General features: G+C 46.8%; 1 protein-coding gene across 1 annotated transcript in view; it reads right to left on the bottom strand.

Moving 5' to 3' along the window:
- ARHGAP15 (Rho GTPase activating protein 15) overlaps positions 1 to 19,588 on the bottom strand; it is a 1,536,288-nt gene that overhangs the window by 820,041 nt on the left and 696,659 nt on the right. The gene's annotated exons all lie outside the window — the stretch shown is intronic.

Below are 19,588 nucleotides of genomic sequence, written 5' to 3'. Positions count from 1 at the left end.
GTCAGCATGGACTTGAGGAGCCTATGTCGGCATCCAAGCATCCTGAAAACCAACTAGGTTAGCGCCTATCTCGGAGTACGAGTGGCCAGATTAGCTAGATGCTTTTCTGGGCAACCGAGCGACCAGCATTGCTAGGCACTTTTCTCAGCATTGGAATGGCCAGCTTAGGTAGGTGTTTCCCTTGGTATTTTTCTCAACATCCGAACAGCAAGATTTGCGATCAGCTGAAGGCCTAGCTCAGTGCCTGAGAGGCCAAATACATGGTGCCTGAGTAGCAAGATTGGTAATTAGCTAGGCGTTTTTCTTGGTGCCCGATCATATAGATTCACAACCAAGTAAGTGCCTAGCTCAGCACCTGAGCGACAACATTTTCTAGGTACCTTTCTGGGTTCTAGAACTTCCAGATTCACTCCCAGCTGAGTGCCTATGTTGGCACCCAAGCATTCTAATTGGTGCCCAACTGAGCACCTATCTTGCTGCTATGCCAGTGTGAATTAGCATCCATGAAAATGTCATTTTTTCTGCAGCACAGTTATTTAAAATATTAAAAATACTTTCCAGGGTCATTCTTTCACTTAATAGGGTGACCCGTTCGCTCACTCGCTTTTATGCGCAGATTATCGGTGTGGCTTTTGAGAGTAGATGTGGCCGCTTATTTATTTATTTTATTTATTTAGTGACTTTTCTATACCGTAATTTAGAGCAATTCCTTCACAACGATTCACAAGATGCACAAAATATAAAACAATATAAAAGAAATAAAAATTTGATCAAAAAGTGTCAAACATCTCACTTAAAATACAATTTTACATAATAATAATCACATTAAATAACACATTAAAACATCAAATATTAATATCCCTTGAATCCGTAGTCTATAAAATAAAATGTCTAAAAATCTTAATAGAAATACCATTTCAAAATATAATACAGGTAAAATAAAACCATTCTATATGTCTTTAATCTCTGGGGCAAATACCTGTGTAAACAGCCAGGTTTTAAGATCTGTTTTAAAGTGTTTGTGCTCTGTAAGTAATCTTAATTCCTGTTGCATCGAGTTCCACAATGTCAGGCCTGCTAGCGATATTGCTCTGTCTCATACTTGAGTAAGCCACGCAGATTTTAATGATGGTATTGGTAAAAGAGCTTTATTTGTGGAATGTAGGTTTCTTTGTGGGGCATGTATTCAGAGTGTTGTATTAAGCCATTCTACATTTTCATCATATAATATTTTATGGATGGTGCAAAGTATTTTGTACTGCATTAGATGTTCAATTGGAAGCCAGTGCAGATTGGCCAGTATTACACTGGCTTCCAATTGAACATAGAATTTAGTACAAAATACTTTGCACCATCCATAAAATATTATATGTCGAAAATGTAGAATGGCTTAATACAACACTACGAATACACGCCAAAGAAACCTACGCTCCGCAAATAAAGCTCTTTTACCAATACCATCGTTAAAATCTGTACCTCTGTTAGGTGCATGCATTTTTCTGTATGTGTGCGGATTTCTGCAAGCAAATCATTTACATAATTTATGTTTTTTACATCCTACTGAAGCATCTTCAGTCGTGCATGGTGATCAAAACCTGCACTCATAACTAGTGCCTGTTTTGCCACGGGTCTTATTACATTGGTCCCAAGAACTATTGCAGGACCAGAAAAACTGTTATTGGGAAAGCTACTTTACTTTACATGACCTAGAACTAGATTGAAACTAAATCTGAAACTTTTTTCTTTAATAAGGATGTTTTGTTTTTTATTTTAGGATACATATTTTTGTTGATATTTTCCAAACCCAACAAGAAATGAAAGACATTCTTGAGTCATTATTGAGAAGTGGTTCAACATGTTCCTTGAATAATTAAGGAACTAGATATTAGGGGTGTGCAGGGGTAAAACATTTGTTTTGTTTTTATTTTTGTTTCTGGAAGGTTTCCTCCCACAAATTTCATTTTGTTTAATGTTTTATTAATTTCTTTCATCTAAAAACAATGAATCAAACATTAAAAAAAAAAAATATGAAAAAACGGGGCCTCCATAGGCCTCCTTATGTCTCCCACTGTAAAATTGCCAGGGCCAGGTGGGAATCTGCTGGTGAGATCAAGGACCAGGCCAAAGCCTCAGCCTTGCGTAGTCCTAGGCCACAGTAAATCACTTTACTATCTGTTGTCTCAGGTACAAACTTGGGTAATTTATAAAGGGAAAATAAGTTGGTAAGCAGAGGAAGTCTGGCCTAAGGTTATCTCCCTGGTCAACCCTAAGCATGAAAATTTCCCATTTTTTTGTGGGCAGGTGTCCATGGCCTGCACAGTACATACTTAGACCCAGTTATCCCTGATGTGATTTTATTTGAATGGCCAGCTGACTGTGACCCAATTGCATAGGCTCCTCCTGAGTTTTAGGTTTGGAAGACTGAGTCATGGGTGGGGAAGGGGCCGCTGGAATCAAGGTGCTAAGGGAATGGAGCATCAAGCTTTATGCACATAAGTTATTGTTGCGCCAGGAGGTGGACCCTTGGCCTAGTGCAGGATTGGTAGGCTCCCTGGTTGGACACAGAGAGCACCTGCCACCAGGAGGCGGAGCACAAGAGGAGACAGAGGCTAGCTGGAGCTTCACTACTAGCAACCCTAGGTACCCCCGGGTTGAGCCCTTGAGTATCTGGGCCGCCTGGTCTTAGGTGGGCCTTGCAGGATCTCCTTGATAAGAAGTTCAGGGGTGTGCCCGCCACAATCAAGGGTGCATGGTCGATACTTAAGCCGGAAGTCCTGGGTGCCTGAGAAGGCCAGAAGAGTATCTCTGAATGTATAGCAAGGATCAAGGCCAGATTCAAGGAAGCGTGGTCAGCCAATGTGAGGGTCAGAGCCAGTAATCAGTCCGTGGGTAGTCAGCCAAAGCAGAGGTCAAGTTCCAAGAGGCAGTCAGATGTGGTCGAGTTCAGGCAGAGGTCAGTTCCAGGAAGCATGTAGACGTGCTCGGTAATCAGGCAGTAGGTCAGAGGCAGTCATCGAGCAGACGTGGTCGTGAAGACAGGCAGAAGGTCAGAGGCAGGTAGCGATCAAATGTAGTCAAGGGAAACCGAGACCAGTACCGAGAAGACAGTCCGAAAGGTACTACCTGGAAAGACGAGGAGACAGAAGGACGCTGGAACAGAAGGATGCTGGAACAGAACTGGAACAAGACTGGAATAGGACTAGAACGAGACTGGAACGAGACTGGAAAACAGACTGGAAAGCAGAGGCAAACTAGAAATCACAAGGATCTACCTGATTGCCAAGGCAAGGAAGAGGGCAGGAGCTTCCTGATATAGGAGGTTCAATCAGGGCATGCTGTGGAGCTGGGACACGCCCCTGGCGCTGTCCGCGCACACACCCAGGGGTGGGGCCAACACTTCAGAGGATGCTGAGCCCCGCTGTAAGGCCTGGCTGGATGATGAAGACCCGGCGACCGCTGCCATGGGATGCCGAGGCCTAGCTGTGCTTGCGACTGTAGCAGGGTAGGATGATCTGGGACCCCCAGAGGAGCTGGAGAGGTGAGCAGGCCCGTGCGTGGGCCGAGTGTGGATGGGACGCTCAACAGTTATCTCCTGGGGCCTTCAGTCTATGCACCTGGCTAAGGCGATGAGGTTATCCAAGGAGGTAAGAAGTTTCTGAGCAGCAGGTCTGTCCTTAATGCAACTTGCCAGCCCTTGAAGAAAGATGGATGTGAGACTATCTTCACCCCAGTTCAATTTAGAGGTGAGAGTTCTGAATTATATTGCATATTTTGAGAGGGTCTGGGAGCCCTGGTGAATCTGTAACATGTCAGTTGCTTGGGCGGTGTCCCTTCCAGGTTCATCAATGATAAGGCAAAATTCATGAAGAAAACTTGCAAGGTTATGGAGCACAGTGTCTCCATGCTCCCAGAGGGAAGAGGTCCAAGCTAATGCAGTACCGCCGAAGAGGGAAAGAACATAAGTGACTTTAGTTTGATCATCAGGGAACATTGGGACCTGTAGCTGGAAATACATCTGGCCTTGATTGATGAAACCATGACATTGTTTGGCATCCACCATAAAACACGGGAGTGGCATTAATTGCAGTAAAGATCTGGCAGAGGCAGATGGCAACTGAGGTGGAGGAATAGTTGGTGTTGGTGCAGGTTTATGCCTCAGAGTGTCCACTGTGAGGTCTAATTTTCCAGGACTGTTGTAACTTGGTTGAGTACCTGATGCCATTCCTGTAGATGCTGTACCAGGCCTGGTATTGCTTGAGAGTATTGCCTGAGCTGCCAGGTCCATGGCCTCAGAAAACTGTTAGAGTTGTTTACTCTTGTGTTGAGGTGAGGTTGACGCAGCCTACAGGGGAGTCCTTGTGGGTCCTCACCACTAACTGTCAGAGTAGACAGCACAGACTGAGTGTAGCATCCTCTTTACCAATCCATTTCTCCTTGGGTTGAGCCTTTGGTTTCCAGAGTCAGGTCTTAGCTGGCAGTCTCTGATGTGTAAGCTTAAGAGGTATTCCAATGTCAGGCTGTGGTCAAGGCAAGCGGCAAGCAATGATGGTCGGTAGTCAAACTGTGCTCAAGGCAAGCAGCAAGCAATGATGGTCAGATCACAGGTTAAGGTCAGTTCTGAGAATCAATCTGAGACCAGGCGGGCTGAGAGAAGAAAAATGAAGACAAGGCGGGAAAACAATGTCAAACTAGGCAAGGCTGAAGACAAAGGACAAGTCTGGATAGGCTGAAAGCAAAAAACAAGACTGGATGAGGCTGAAGATGAGAAAGCAGCAACCTGTATTCTCAAGAGAGATGACCCATTGTGGAGGCACTGATGTGTTGCATGGTTGGTGTTTAAATACCTGGCTGTGCAGCATCATCTGGAGGTGTAGGCCTGCACTGTTCCCACTGCAGGGCCTTTAAGTGTTGGCAATGGGCTGCACACCTAGTGGAAGCCTTGCAGTTGACAGTGATAAGTGTCTCTGGCCAAGTGGCCTGATTGTGCTTTTGGGCCACTCGGAGAGGTGGGGCTTTATGGCCGAGCATCGAGGGGTGAATGAACCGGCTCGCAGGCTGCCCCTATAAGCCAGCAATTGTAACAAGTCAATCCATTGGTGTTTATTTTTTAGTATATATGGCTTCTTTCTTATATCATACTTCTGTCTTCTCTTTATTATTTGCCCTTCCCATTTATTGGGCTTATAGATCAGAGGTAGAGCTAAAGTAGATGTTTCTGCATTTTTTTCTCTTTTTCAAATTTGCTAATTGTATGTGTGTGTGTCTGTATGCTCTATGCTTTTTTGCCTGTTATTTTTCTTCATAGAGCTTATCTTGCTGGAAATCCTCTGCATCTCATCCAACAAGTTCACCGTCTTACAAAGGAAGCCTACACTCTTCTTGGTTATCAACTCACCAGCCATGGTACTTCTTTCCAGATGACCTGCAGGAGGCGCCTGCACCCCATGTGTTGTCATTCCTCAAATGGAGTCTGGATCTTCCTTCTTCTCTTCCTCGAGTTGAACCAGTGAGTTTCTTCACTCGTCCGGCTCAGCTTCTTCAGTTCTTCCAGTTACCAGATTCCAAGCCTCGCTTACCATCCCGAGCTCAAGATCAGCAATCCTTTTCTGAGATTCCTAGCTTTCAACGTTCGCACCAGCAAAGCAATTGGAGACCTCTTCTCTGGAATCCACTGCAAGCTTCATCATCCAAGAAAGGTGCCTCTCCAAGTGTGTCTTTACAAGTACATCAACTCCTGGCTTGCTCTCAAGTAATCCAGAGAACATCCATCTTCTACCAAGTCCATCATCCGTCTTCTGTTTGCCTTCCTTGCCTGGGTCCTCTCCTGTCTCCTTGGCATCGGGCCTCTCTACCATCAGTCAAGGACCACTAAAGCTCGAGTGCCAACTTGCCAAACATCACAAAATTCTACCCTTCCCTAAAGGAAATTAAATTACAAGAAGGCTACACCTGCAATACTTCCGTTCTGCTTTAACTTACTTCTCACCATCATTGACTTACATTGCCAGTTCAAGTGAGTCTGAACAACGTCAATACATCTATAGGATGGAATCCAACTACCAACAAGAGGACTTCACCCTACGTTCCTTGCTAAGTATAATTCCAGTCCGTGACCACCAGCAAGTGACTAAGCATTCTACCTGTCATCTTTAACTACTGCCAAATCACCCGGTCACCAGAATCCCTAAGCTCTGACTCTTGATCCATTGGTTGGTGTCCAACATGGAGTGCTTTACCATACTTCAAATTCCAACCTTGAACAACTATGGGGTGCCTTCCATCTTGTAAAGATACCAAGACGACTACTCGATGCATCCTGAGCTGTTATTTAGACTCCATGTTTTCAGCTTCTTCCACATAGAATCGCTGGAGTACTAGTTCTCTGGGACCTTCAAATCAGCTTCTTTCAATGCCTGGTTACCTTGTCTTCTGCTACAGCTTCAGTTTCATATCCTGCCCTTCCAAGCCAAGAAGGAAGCCTTAACCTCTACCACCTTGATTATAGATCCCAGATGCCACCTTGCGGTTCTGCATCCCTGCACTTTGCCAGACCTGCGCCTTCAGCATTCCATGTTCTGTGTTCTTCTTGTCTGGACCTTGACCACTTCTGTCCTGTCTTCTGCTCAAGTATTTTTCTCGCTACAGTTCCTTGCCAAGAAGTTCCAGCTTCTGCCCTTGGAGCCTTGATTGCCCCCTGATGGTATGTGGAATACCTTCTTCTCTCAAAGCTGTTGAGAAGAGGCTTGGGGAGGGGGTCTTTGAGGACAGGGTACTGTTGTGGACCTGCCCGCAATGAGTGCAGGCAGGTCCCCTACCTTCACGGCCAGTCGGGCCGCTGGCGTTGCCTTCTTCACGCCAGTCGTGCCATCGTCCCCTGGCTCCTCTACGGCCGCCTTCTGCCTTGCGCGGCAGGGTTAGCCATCAGGAGCCCTCCCAAGCAGCTAGAGACGCCGCTGCTGCTCCTGCTGTGCCGACTGTTCCTCTTCGTGGCTGGAACCACTCCTGAGGTCCTCGGACAGCAGAGAGGCCGTCCCTGCCGCTGCTGGGGTCCTTTCCCAGCAGGGAGGCCGTCCCTGCTGGTGCCTGCTGCTGTCTTCACGGCAGGAAGCCGCTCCTGTAGCCTGCCTTCCTCCAGCTCCACGGCAGGGCTGCTCCCGCTGCCTGCCTTATTCAACCTGGGGTCTCCATGTGTCTGGGGATGTCCCTAGCCTGCCCTCTCTTCTCCTGGATCTCCTAAGGTGTGGGCGCACGCCTCTCCACTGTATTTAAAGGGCCAGCCAGGTGTGGCCCCTGCAAGGTCCTCCCCGGGCATAGTCCTCTTCAGCCCTTCAAAAGGGCCCAGCATTCATTCAAGATTTGCCTTCGTAAGGAGTTAGATGCTCCTGGTATCTTCCTGTCCTTCGCTCCAGGAGTCTCGCTGTTCCATCGCTTCTTCAAGGGCCTGTGTTTCCTGTTCTTCATTGGAGCTCCTTGTCTTGTCCTGATGTCCTTGATCCAGTCCAGATGTCTGTCTTCCGCTCATGATATCCACGGTTAGTCTTGATGTCTGTCTTCCAATTCCTGATGTCCCTGATCCAGTCCTGATGTCCGTGATCCAGTCCTGATGTCCGTCTCCTGTTCCTGATGTCCGTGATCCAGTCCTGATGTCCTGAACCCCTGGTTCCTCATTGTCTCCTTTCCTGGCGTGCCATGTCGTGGTCCATGACCAGCCCCATGGGTGGGCTGGTAGGGCGCTTCATGGTACAATGCCTTCCTCACTACCGCAGCTCAAGCCTCCGCAGGGTAATCCTTGCTTGAAGCCAAGTCCTGTCTGAGTCCTGTGTCTTGAACTTTGCTGGCCCTCGGATTCCTTGTGCCTGCTCTGTCCATGCTAAAGACTCTGCCAGAACCTGTACCGTACCAGCATGGTCTGCGTCCAGCCACTTGCAGCTGTGAGGGCGCGCCCCGGTGCAGGCCTCTACATTTTCTACAACATGCTCTTCTCAGTTATTCCACTATCTCGTCTAGAGTCTCCATCGGTACCAGCGTGGTCCGCGACCAGCCCCGTGGGTGGGCTGTGTAGGGTGCATTGCGTCGCAGTCTCATCCCAGCTCTCGCTCCTGATTCCTTGTCTACAGAACCTCGCTCCTGACTCCTCATCTACCGTAACTTGTCTTCAGTCTTCGTCCAAGTACCTATGTCTTCACCTGTCTTCGTCCAAGTAACTACGTCTTCGCCTGAGTCTTCATCTGAATCTTCATGTTCCAGTCTTCATTTCCCCTGACCTCCGACCAGCCTGCCGCTTCTTGCCGTTACGCAACAGCAGGTCCAAAAGGGCTTGGAACAGTCAGAGGACTGTTCATAAGACCACCATTGTGTTGTTGCTCTTTCCGAAGCGCGCAGGTCCGGTGGAGAGTCAGTATCTTCAGTCATCCTTGTCTTTGTTCCAGCCTTGTCCCTACTCCAGATTCCATCGACTGTCTTCAGTTCAGCCTTGCTCCTGTCCAGCCCATGCTCGGGCATGCCTCGCCTACCTTGGCACCTCTTCGGAGTTCCTCTGGGGTCGAGCCATGGCCCAAGAGCACACAAACCCCTGGAAAGTGGAACCGCTCTCCTAGCACTTCCTAATAGTTACTGTTCGAGTGTGTTCCATAATACAGGTGTAACTTTGTACAGATTAGTTTGTGTGCATTATTGCAGATCCTAGGAGAGTGTTAGGTACTATATTTCTGTTTCCATTTCTTCAGGTTTTCACTGCATGCAGAGTTGCTTTTTTGGGTTTTCATTCCAGTATCTGTCTCCATATTTGTAATTTGTAGTCTTTCTGTACTTGTTGAAGGTTGATTCTGTGTGTGTGAATGAGATGAGGTAATTTAAAAGCATGTAGGTGATTGTATCAGTTTTATTTGTTGTGTTTTCTCAAATGTTGGTGAACTGCTTTCTTTTGATAAGAATGGCTATTGTGCCTGGTAGTAGGGAGAGTTTGTGATGCCGTTCCTGACATGACACCAGAATATCATTTTTGTATGGTGAGGTTTACAGGGAATATCCTATTTCAGCTCTGCACCCATTGTTGGGGGTCAGGGGTTCCTGGGAATGTAGAGTGTATGTTTATTTTTAGCCCCATGGCAGTCATGTATTCAGTGTGTCATGCATGTGAGAACCATCTGTCAGGTGTGTCCCAACAGAAAAAAGATTAACAACCACTGCCTTAGAGGATAACATTAAAACATGCATGCATGTGAGCCCACATACACATGTATATAGGCATATGGAAATCTAGTATTTTATAGCTTGTGCATATACAATATATGCAGATATATAAAATATGCATAAATATACCTGGAAAAATGTGTGCATGTAAAAATAATGAGTGAATACATTATTTTACTTATCTAGACAAGTTCTGAGTTACCCAGATAAGTGGTGGCACTTATCCAGGTACAACTTAAAATGGTACATACGCAGCTAAGTCAGATAGCTGGATGAGTCTAAAAAGTGCTACTTATCCAGCTAAATCAGATAGTAGCACTTTTTAAACTTATTTTGCTATCTGACAACTGGATAAGTAGCGTTTTAAGTCTTATCCTGCTAAGTAGCAGCTGCTACTAAGCTAGATAACTCAGAATTGGCCCAATAAATGCCAATTTCAAGATTTAGCCAGATAAATTTGAATTTATTCAGGCAAATAGCACTGTTAGTTTGCATCCAACTTTTAAAATATACATGTACACAATCATCTCAGGTGCGGACAACCACCTCCTCTCACCTATCTACCCCACAACCATTACCCCACCCCCCCCAAACCCAACTGGTCCTCATGCCTTTGTAAGAGACAACTGTGTCACACCAAAATGCACAAAGATGATCTTTATTGAAAGATATGACTGCAGCATAGTTCAATAAATACAAATACAAATAAAATTACTAAGCATCAATTACTAATTACTAACATATTCTCAATCCCCAGGGTGAATACGCCCTCACCTGCTAAATTTCAATTCACTAAAGGGTAGATTTTTAAAAAGCCGCATGCGTAAAATCGGCTGTTATGCGTGTGGCCGGGCCTTGCGTGTGCTGAGCCTATTTCCAAAAAGGCCAGGCTACATGCATAAAGGCGGGTATAAGCATCAGTGCGGGACCTGGCTCCTGGTGTGCGCAATTTATTTCAGCTCGGGAGTGAAGTAAGTTGCTGAAACAAGGTTAAAAAAAAAAAAGTCTAGCATTTAGGGGATGGGGAGGAGAGGGAAAGGGCAGGGAAGGTGAGGTAGAGGGTAGGAAGTTCCCTCCCAGTCCACTCCTTAATTGGTGCAGACTGGGAGGGTCCTGGGGAAGGCCAAAATGCGTTGCCACATGAGGTTTGCAAAAATCTACCACCCCCTTGTGCACTCCGGGTGCGCATATTATAAAATCGGCCTGTCCATTTGCAATCACCTTTTAAAATCTACCCCTAAATGTACCATGTGATTAAGCTACAGCAATATAATGCCATTGGGGGACACAGGGCTGTCAAAGCCTCACCCCTCACATTATCCTACAATTTGATCCTTGTTCACCAACGAAGTTCTCTGTGCTGCAACAAAGCTCTGGTCTGTAAAAGAGCAGGGTTCATTCATTAAGCATGCCAACAAAATGTCTTGGATTTGCACAGGCCAATCACAGCAATCAAAGCTGAAGACTTGACAGACAATTCTTCTCACCCACTGATGCAATATAGAAACAGAATACCACATTACCTGTTATTCTCTGTCTGGCCAGATTTCAAACATTGCACATGCCGTGCACCCCAGGACTTAGTCAACCGCTCCCACCGCCACTACCACAAGCCCCACTGTAGTGACATCTCACTTGCCATGGACACCCTACTAACCTAGCTGTGGCCATATCATAAAATCAATAACGCTGCCTAAAGCTGTAAAGCCCAATGAAGCTCTTGGTCAACAACTTGGGAAGCCATAATAATGCTGTTACTTCACATTGCTGTTGAGATGGCAAAACAAAAGGAGAGAAAGCTGCATATTAGCTCCAACACATGTGATTATCATTTGGTAATCGTAACATCTATTGCCATAATACTGCAGAAATAGCACAGACATTTTGAAACCAAAGGAGGATAATTGCAGGTGGACACCAAGAGATGCTGATGCCTCCATTCAGGAATACTATCTTAGCTGTATATTAGGGATGTGCATTCGTTTTCGACGTATTGGCAATCCGCAATGTATATGTCCCTATTCGTTGTATTTGTGGGGTCACAAAACATATGGCGAACCCCCACGAATACAACGTATCTAATGAATAAACCCCCCACCCTCCTGACCCCCCCCCCCAAGACTTACCAAAAGTCCCTGGTGGTCCAGCGGGGGTCATGGTGCTATCTCCTGCACTCGGGCTGTCAGCTGCCGGTATTCAAAATGGCGCCTATAGCCTTTGCCCTCACTATGTCACAGGGGATACCGGTGCCATTGGTCAGTCTCTGTCACATGGTAGGAGCAACGGATGGCCAGCACCATCTTGTGCTCCTACCATGTGACAGGGGCCGACCAATGGCACCGGTAGCTCCTGTGACATAGTAAGGGAAAAGTCTATCGGCGCCATTTTGAATACCGACAGCCGACGGCCCGAGTGCAGGAGATCACTCCAGGACCACCGCTGGACCACCAGGGACTTTTGGAAAGTCTTGGGGGTGTCTTGGGGTTGTCAGGGGGGTGTCAGGAGTCCCCTCCAAGACGTCAAAAATCCCTGGTGGTCCAGCAGTGGCCTGTATCTGGCGCCGGCCGTCCATTGCTCCTACCATTTGAAGGGGGAGAGCACGAAAACCGGCACACTAGATCATGAGGTCTTCAGCCGGCGCCATTTTTCAAAATGGCCGCCGCAAAATGGCGGCGGCCATAGATGAAAACGATTTGATGCAAGAGGTCGTTCAGGACCCCCGCTGGACTTTTGGCAAGTCTTGTGGGGGTCAGGAGGCCCCCCCAAGCTGGCCAAAAGTTCCTGGAGGTCCAGCGGGGGTCAAGGAGCGATTTCCTGCCTCGAATCGTTTTCCGTACGAAAAATGGCGCCGGCCATACGCGTATGGCCGGCGCCATTGTCCGTACGGAAAATGGCGCCGGCAGGAGATCGACTGCAGGAGGTCGTTCAGCGAGGTCCGGAACCCTCGCAAGATTTTGAAAAATGGCGCCGGCTGAAGACCTCACGATCTAGTGTGCCGGTTTTCGTGCTCTCCCCCTTCCCCCGATTTAGCCACGGACTGCCACTACGGAGGACTCCCAGGTAATTTAATGCATTTGGGGGGGGTTCGGGAGGGTGGGGGATTTAATTTAAAGGGTCGGGGGTGGGTTTTAGGGGGTTTTAGTGTGCCGGTTTTCCTGCCCTCCCCCTTCCCCCGATTTACGATTTTTTGACAATAAATCGGGGGAATTGGTATTGTATCGTGGCCCTAACGATTTTTGACGATTTAAAATATATCGGACGATATTTTAAATCGTCAAAAAACGATTCACATCTCTAATGAATACCGAATGGGATAAATCCGTCTCTGCTGCACATCCCTACTTTATATTGCTAAGCGCCTGTCCAGGATCCCTCCCAAAACCCAAGGGGTGTATTACACAGGAAGTGCTGCATGCAGTAATAATCAAGAGGTATATGGTATCCGTGAATTGCCTCTCCCATAAAGGATCCATTAAGCACATTTCTACCAACATAGCTGATTAGCACATGCCACCAAGGGGTTGAAATGAACTTGAGCTGAAATGCATGCACTATGGAGACCACGAAGAAAACAGATAAAATGATGGGTTTATCTTTAAGTGCAAGTTTGCTAAAGCCACATGGGAAAAGCTCTGATATCCTTCAGAGAACCTAAAATGCATGGTGGGAAACCAGGTTCTGTGAAGAGGATGCCATAGCCCATCTGAGATGCAAAATAAAACTGTAAAGTAAGTAATGGGAACTTAGCCTAAAGGGGATGAAATGCCCACACAAATTGAGTGATTTACAAGAATATATCTGCCAAATTGCATAGCATTGGGTCCACAGACCTTGCAGTAAGAAATTAGTAATAGCTATCAAAGAGCAAGACTGGAAGAGCCATGGGATCTTGCAGAGGACTTGTAGTCACATCAATGCACTTGGCGAGATTCTGTGCTCACCATATTACCTTTGGTGATATCTAAAGCTTACCTCCATACACTATGAACTAGCATGGAGGTGCATACAATTCATATTTGCATTCATCTGCCAGAATGAGGGGATTAACCACAAGATAGCACTAATACTTTGCAATCTCTAATGGCCCCCAGATGAACATTCAAAGAACTGTTGTGCCTGGCAATCAATTTCATCAGTTATGGAAACAGCAGGTGGAAGAGAAATTACAAAAGAGCTGCTACCAGTAGCAGTCATGTAATATCTATACTGGTTTGACCAGGTAAAAATGCTATCAGCAATGACACCTGATCAGTTAGTGCTTCACTGACTTCATCTGTAGGAATAGCTGCCTAACAGGGAGTCATAATAGTATGCAGCATGATAGGCAGTGCATACCTAAAGTATTTGCAACCCGGGGTAGATACCTCCTTTGGCACCCTCCCCCCAAGGTTCACTTCTCCGTTCCCTTCCCCCCCCCCCCCAGTGATCTCTGGTTCCCCTCTCCCTCACATAGGCTCCCTCTCTTTCTTGCACACACTTTCACATATCCTTGCACACAGGGTCCCTCCATTTGTCTCTCCCTCACACATATACATCCCTTTACACAGGCTCTCTCTATCACACACACACACACACACACACACAAACCCTCAAACAGGCCCCTCTTTCTCTCACATATACACCCCCACTCACACAGGCACCCTCTCTCTTGCACACACACACACACACACACATATACCCACACATAGACTCCCTCTCTCTATTGCACACACTTCTCCCTCTTCACATAGGCTCCACCTCTCTTTGGATAACTCTCTTGCACACTCATACACCCCTGCACATAGGTTCTCTCTCTCCTAGTTAAGTCCTTTCAGATGGGGCTCCCTCTCACTCACAAACATGCACCCTCACTCAAGCACACAGGCTCCAAATCACACAGACATACGTCTGTGCCTATCATTCTGTGCACCCTCACACTCACAGGCCGCGTCGGTATCAGCTGTTAACTGCTCTTTGGCCACAATCTTCCAGTGCTTCCCTCATCTTTAGCTGTGAGCAGGGTGGACTCCGCTCGCAGCCCAGGGGCCTCCTTTATCTTCAGCCCCGAGCATGATGGGCTCCACTTGCAGCCTACCGGTGCCTCCCTTGTCTTCAGCCATGAGTGGGATGGACTCTGTTCACGGTCCACTGGGGCCTCCTTCTTTAGCCACGAGTGGGATAGGCTATACTCTAAGTTGCCGACCTTCTTCCTGGCTGGCACCCCACTCCTGGAGATCACCCGGTGCAGACCACACCCCTGTGCCCCCCCGTTAGTACGCCACTGACGATAGGATAGATAATGTAGCTGGTCAATTCACCAGGAACTGCAAACAGTAATAATATGGACACCTGAAGACCAAATGCCCCAAGTGCAATAAATAATTTGCTGATCAAAAGCTGACCGCAAATTGCATAATATTGTAAATGTATGATCGGACATGTATGTGCTGTCTGAATACCTGCCACATTGTATCATATGATCGGTTCCTGAATGCCACACATGAACTGCTAAAGAAAAGAAAATGATGACATATGGAAGATGCTGACGTGCCAGGGCTGGAAGGGTACCCATGGAACTACCCAATCAGGAAGTCCAATGGTGATTGATCATTGGCTGAGAGAATCATAACAATAAGCAAAAATTGTTACAGGAAATGCAGATGTTTTGACCTGAGAAATATTGTTGCAGCAGAGTAGTATGTCTTAATCTGTCCTGTGAGGAAGAAAATTGGAAACAACACAGGAAAAGAGTAGGCACCAGAAATGAGGCCAACATACTAAAGCTATACTAGAAAACAGCGGGATGGCGTACCTTCAGCAGATGGTAACACATCCACAGGATGACTTTGTTGCTTCACCAGATTCCCCTAAAGCGTGCACCAACCACAACACCAGGAAAGCATAGCTGATCATATCTGAAAAATTACCCACCATAATAATTGCCAATGATGAGCAGGTAGCGCTGCCACCACTTGAGTTATTGAATGTCCCTGCCACAAATTGAGCTGCCAGTTGTTGTTCCAGAGAGATAAAGTTGGCCTGGCAAATATAACTGTGTTCAGTAATGTGGAAAGGACAGCTTGTCAGAGCTAATGCTGGGGCCATACAGAATGCTCAATAAAAGATGAGCAAGTAACATTTCCGAACAATTTGTAAACTGTCTGCTACCCACCTGACAAGCCATAACATCGCTGACTTCCTTCACTGCAAATACCAGCCCAGCTGAAATAGGTAGAGCATGCCCCAGGGAAAACTGCACTGAGAATATTCTTACTTGGAACATACGATCCAATATTAAATTCTCCATCGAAGAATGGGAGCCAAGAACAACTGCCTGAATTAAAATATAGTTTAATACCATTGAAATGCGGATCCACAGACTGCTTTGTATTTATTTCTTGTCTCAATGCATCCAATTTAGAGATCATTTACAACACTATACATCTCTAAGGTAAAGGGTTGTGGAGCATTTAAATACAGGGTCTACAGATAAAATTCACAGCATGCTAAAATACCAGGCATCCAGACAGAATGACTCCAAACTGCCTGTAACATTTGAAAATAATCAGGCTGTGGGTGCATAGAAATATAACTCAATATACTTAGAATGTATGTACACCAATGCCAGCAACTGAAAATAATAGGTCCATATAAGAATCCAAGAACATAAGAATTGTTGTAATGGGTCAGACCAATTGCCCACCAAGCCCATCATCCCACCTCCAACAGTGGCAAATCCAAGTCACAAGCACCTGCTAAGATCTCAAACTGAAAAGAGATCCATGCTGTTATCGTACGTGAGGGGAATTCCACCTGCAACAATCAGAGTGGATGAAGGGGGCTCAACTAGTGCTCGGTTATTTACCTTGGATGGTGCATATGACTGCCAGAGCTCAAAACTGAGCCCACATGCTAGGCTCACTGTGCATTAGCCCTGTCTCCTTCAGCCTGGGTATAAAACAAAGGCTGAAAGCACTGAAAAAGAAACTCAAGGCGGGAAATATAAGGTGGTGCTGTTCTCTGAACTCAGGCCCTTTTTTGGTGCCACTGCTGGTGACTCCTGTCGCAGTGAGATACTGAGGCTAGTCTATATCTTAACATTGGTCTCTGGTGACTTTCCCTGGCACTTGATCTCTTGGAGATGGTCACAACAGACCCCCCCAACTAAATATGGTTTTCGCGGTACCAGCCCTCGAAGAAAACCATGCCCCAGAAGATAGGAACTTCCATTCAGGAACGTCCATGCCTCTCCAACACTGGCAGTTACATTGCTGCAATCATAACCAATATGTCCCCCCTGGTAGTTTCACGAAATAAAATTACAGGGGGTGACATCTCACAACCAATTTCAGGAAATATTGCTTCATGGAAAAGATAGTGGATGCCTGGAATTCCCTCCCCAGAAAAGGTGGTAAAGGATGAAATCCGTAAATGACTTCAAAATGGCTTGGGATAGATACTGTGGATCATTAAATATGAGATGTTTGAAATGAAAAAAGGGGAGTAAGGGGATTAATCTGTTCATAATTGCAGTAACTACCTTTTAAAGAAGGCATGGGGATAACCTGCAAAGGGTGGCAATTACTATCCTTAATATAAGGCACGAGGATAACCCGCACAGGGTGGCAGTTCCTACCCTTAATATATGGCACGGGGATAACCCGCACGGGGTGGCAGTTACTACCCTTAATATAAGGCACGGGGATAACCCGCACGGGGTGGCAGTTACTACGCTTAATATAAGGCACGGGGATAACCCGCACGGGGTGGCAGTTACTACCCTTAATATAAGGCACGGGGATAACCCGCACGGGGTGGCAGTTACTACCCTTAATATAAGGCACTGGGATAACCCGCACGGGGTGGCAGTTACTACCCTTAATATAAGGCACGGGGATAACCCGCACGGGGTGGCAGTTACTATCCTTAATATAAGGCACGGGGATAACCCGCACGGGGTGGCAGTTACTACCCTTAATATAAGGCACGGGGATAACCCGCACGGGGTGGCAGTTACTACCCTTAATATAAGGCACGGGGATAACCCGCACGGGGTGGCAGTTACTACCCTTAATATAAGGCACGGGGATAACCCGTACGGGGTGGCAGTTACCAGTCTTAATATAAGGCACGGGGATAACCCGCACGGGGTGGCAGTTACAACCCTTAATATAAGGCACTGGAATAACCCGCACGGGGTGGCAGTTACTACCCTTAATATAAGGCACGGGGATAACCCGCACGGGGTGGCAGTTACTACCCTTAATATAAGGCACGGGGATAACCCGCACGGGGTGGCAGTTACTACCCTTAATATAAGGCACGGGGATAACCCGCACGGGGTGGCAGTTACTACCCTTAATATAAGGCACGGGGATAACCCGCACGGGGTGGCAGTTACCAGTCTTAATATAAGGCACGGGGATAACCCGCACGGGGTGGCAGTTACTACCCTTAATATAAGGCACTGGGATAACCCGCACGGGGTGGCAGTTACTACCCTTAATATAAGGCACGGGGATAACCCGCACGGGGTGGCAGTTACTACCCTTAATATAAGGCACGGGGATAACCCGCACGGGGTGGCAGTTACTACCCTTAATATAAGGCTCGGGGATAACCCGCACGGGGTGGCAGTTACTACCCTTAATATAAGGCACGGGGTTAACCCGCACGGGGTGGCTGTTACTACCCTTAATATAAGGCACGGGGATAACCCGCACGGGGTGGCAGTTACTATCCTTAATATAAGGCACGGGGATAACCTGCACGGGGTGGCAGTTACTACCCTTAATATAAGGCATGAGGATAACCTGCATGAAGTGGCAGTAGCTTGTTGGTCAGACTGGATGGACCATTTGTTCTTTATCTGCCATCTATACTATGTTACTATGTATGAAAGTTGTATATAAAACATGGCCAGCTATGTGTGCCAGTGCAAATGATCAGCATGAGACAGCAGAACAAACAGCTGGAGGAGGAGACTTAATGAACAGCTTGTACTTCAAAACTTTTGCTGGGCAATTGAGATGGATTCTACTCTACATTCTCTAAGAGCAATTAAAGGAGCAAGAAATTATTATATTATTATACATTTTCTTTTTGAACAGATGGGATTATCCACCCATCTGTTCCCCTTTCTTACCGGGTGTGTCAAGCTGAAATAGCTGCTCTTATAGGTATACAGTACTTGCTGTACCTGACTATAATCAGCCCCTAAGTGCCCAAAATGTGAAACACAAATCAAACAAAATGAATGAAATTAAATTGACGTAGGATGTCCTCATTTATTATGGCAGACTAGATTTACTATTAAGTACACCTGATGTTCCAAAATGGTTGCTACCCTTCCTTGTACGCATGTCTCCAATTTTAAAATACTGTGGGAAATGCTATATATGACATATATGCAGACATGGATGGGTGTGCTGTTTTCTTTTCCCAGCATAGCTGGGACATAATGTAAATAAAATAGCTAGCTTACTAAAATCATCCTTTGGTGAATAAATGGTGCCACATCCCATGTCATTTGCCAATGGGAGGGAGGGAAGCCCAACAATCACCGTTCATCCTTGGCGATGCCACTTGCACAGCCCCTGAAGGAGCCACCTACACTGAAAAGAGGATTCTGTGGGCCGCCCACCCACCATGACTCTACAGAGGCCTTGATCCACTTTAGACCCCATATTGAGGGTCCAAGCTAGAGGCACAAAGTGAAAAAAAAATGCTACTGTCCTGTAGGCATCGCTTCAACTCTTCACAACCATGTGGAAGGCCATCACATGCCGAGGAACATAGGGGCTGGGCTGTGCCCCCAAGAGAGTCACAGTCGCAAAGATGGATTTTTTTTCTTGCAATCTGTATAGTGTCCCAGCAGAAACAGCCCCCTTGGAAACATGCCTTTAGAAAGGATTCACCTCCCCATCCTCCTAACTGGGCTCAGATTCAAAACCTACACCAATATAGTCACTGCAGAGAGCCCCATAATGCCCCACACCACCAGCGGGAGAAGACATCCCCCTACTTCTGCCACTATATGTGGCAGGAATTTGACTCTCCATGCCAGCCCCTTACTGCCCTAGAAAATATCAGGTGGAAAAACCCTATCCCATGCTGATCCTAAAGCAAACGGCCAGCAGATCACACTCTCTCCCAGCACGCCAAGGTTCAGATTTTATACCTGCCCCCTCTACACAGGTGGATCAGTACCTGTACCCTAACTGAAGCAGCATCATAGCCGGGGGTGGGGTGGGCAGGCAAGGCCCAGTGCAAGAATGGCATAAGCTGCCTGCTAATCATATTCGCTGACTGCACATCATGTCTAGAAACTCCTCTATCACTGTGCTCCCCGGAGGCGTGCCTGCCCCAAAGTCTGCGTAGAGGGCCTGTTGAACTAATGGCCACTGGATCGATGGGG

Source organism: Rhinatrema bivittatum, chromosome 6 (genome assembly GCF_901001135.1).
Source record: "Rhinatrema bivittatum chromosome 6, aRhiBiv1.1, whole genome shotgun sequence".
NCBI classification, from domain to species: Eukaryota; Metazoa; Chordata; class Amphibia; order Gymnophiona; family Rhinatrematidae; genus Rhinatrema; species Rhinatrema bivittatum.
This window is presented reverse-complemented; position numbering and strand designations above follow the sequence as displayed.